This window comes from Camelina sativa, chromosome 1 (genome assembly GCF_000633955.1).
Source record: "Camelina sativa cultivar DH55 chromosome 1, Cs, whole genome shotgun sequence".
NCBI classification, from domain to species: Eukaryota; Viridiplantae; Streptophyta; class Magnoliopsida; order Brassicales; family Brassicaceae; genus Camelina; species Camelina sativa.
In genome coordinates, this window is record NC_025685.1 from 2,994,420 (window position 1) to 2,996,865 (window position 2,446).

The 2,446-nt window shown below is 36.1% G+C and overlaps 1 pseudogene; it reads left to right on the plus strand.

The window, feature by feature from the left end:
• LOC104703780 overlaps positions 801-2,446 on the plus strand; it is a 2,859-nt pseudogene continuing 1,213 nt past the window's right edge.

Consider the following 2,446-nt stretch of genomic DNA (forward strand, 5'->3'; position numbering starts at 1 on the left):
TAAAAATCCATCTCCTTTATGGGATAAATACAAAATAGCAAATGTTATGAGAGCATGCATAATACTCCATAATATGATTGTCGAGGATGAACGAGAGACATACAGTTTCCGAAACATTGTTTCTGAATTTCAACACGGAGAAGATGTGGATCAAACATATACCGTCGGTGCCGCCAGTTTGGGTTCAAATATGAGCAGTACGATTACTCGTCGAACAAATATGCGGGATAAACAAGTCCATGACCAGTTAAAAAAAGATTTGATTGAGCATATTTGGACTAACTTTGGACATCTTACAGATAATGAAGATTAATTAAAAAAATTCTATGCAGAGGAAAAAAAGTTTGTTTTTATTTTTGATGTTTGTATGGTTTATGTTTATTACTTTTAATATTTTATTGTATGTTTTGTTTTTTTTTTCAAGTTTTTGTAACTTTGTAATTTTCTATGTTTTTAATGTCAATGTTATATTTTTAATTATAATTAAAACTTTAATATGTTTTTACTTATTAATTTAATTAACTAATTTTTTAAATTTAAAATATTATTATTTTTTCTAGGAGACCAACTCTAAAGGACACCAATGCTCATACCAAACTTAAGAAACTCTGAAAATAAAATTATTATATTTGAGGGACCAAAATTTGTCCCTCACGAGTGCCCATGCTCTTAACTCTTCTTGAGGACAGAAAATATATGACGTGGATTCTGATATATTAGCTACGATCCTTAGGTCTCTGACCGATATAATTTATAGCCTTTCATAGCCTCCTCTTTAACTCTCAAGTCTCTTCAAATCTTATATCACGTCTCTTCATATTCTCTTTCTCTACAAAAAAAAAAATTTCCTTAATTATTGAAGCAAAACTTGATCTGCATTAAAACCCTAATCACTATATATCATTAACTTCTTCAGCTCTCCGTTTCCTATTTCTCTCTCTTTTAAGTTTCAAGAATAATAATTTGCTCAGTGTTGTGTTCACAAGCCGAGTCGCTCTAAACGGTATGCTTAATTCTACGTTTCTTCTTTGTTCTTTTTCCTTAGCTTTTATGGTTTAACGCGAACTTTTTAGGGTTTTCCTTCAATGATTGTTCCCTATTTTTTTCTAGTTTATCTATTCGATTTAACAGTGTTAATAAGCGATGAAGAAGAAAACCATTGTGATTGACGATGTTGATGTATCAAACTCAGTTATGGATGATGATGGATGTAGAAGGTTTATGATGAATGCAATCAGCGAGCATACTTGTGCAATGTCTGAAAGAATCGATGTTCCAATTATCTGTCTTGACGAAGATGATAATGATGATGATGATGTTATGGCTGATACGGACTACGGTGTGGTCTTGGATCATATTAGAAGAGGTGCCAACAGTTTCATCCCTCGCTTTGAAGTTGACAATGGAGGATCTGACACTCGTAAATTCAAGATCTCTACTTGTGATTCAAAGCTTGTGAATGAGAATCGAATGGAGAATAGAGTTTATCAACAGGGAAAGAGGAAGAAGGGTGCTGTTGGGTTTAAGGCTGGAAGAGTTAATGTCCGAGAAAACATTCAACGAGACAACAGACTTGCTGAACGGAGAAAATGAAGGATCGCAGATTTAGAAGCTGCAAAGACTTCAGAAGCTGTTCCGTTACTCAAAACCCAACAGCGAGACAACAAAGTTAGGAAAACTTCAGAGTCAACTGCTGTTCCGTTAGTTAGAACTCAAGAAGACACTAGTCAAAGACGCAACACAGTTTCTGAAGGGAGAAAGAGGAAAGCTGACGAGTTAAAAAGCAGAGCTGTTCCGTTGGTTAGAACTAAAGAAGCCATTCAACTAGACAACAGAGTTCCTGAACGGATAACGGGGAAGCTTTCTGAAACTAAGGTTGCAGAGACTGCAAGGGTTGTTCATCATGTGGAGCGAGTAAATAGAGTTACAGAGCTTAAGGATGTAGATGAGACTTCAAGGAGTAAAGGAGATTTTGTAGAGAGAAGGAAGAAGAATGAGGAGAAGGGTGCAGCTGTTGTGGATAAGGATTACATGAACTATCTCACATGGCTTGTAGATGCAATTAGAGATACGATAACTAAGCGAATGGCGAATCTTCAGAAGGATCCGTCTGATTTGGATACTCTTAACGAATCTACAATTGTCCCTGAGACGGATCCACCACTAGTAAAAGTGAAGATTGAGCAAGATCTTGAGTCTTGGTCTGATGGTTCTGATATAATTGCGATTGATGATAAGCCGTTTTTGGATGGAGATGGCACACCGTTTGTGGCGTCCAAGAAAGTGGTTGATCTTGATGAAGTAAGTAAAGATGATGATAGTGGTAGTTGTTGGTTTAGAAAGGAGCTAATGGATGTTCTTGAAAAACCATATGATGGAGGAGAGTTGAAGCAGCTCCATCGTCACGCATCAATTCATAGGAAAATGACCCGATGCAGAGAACTAC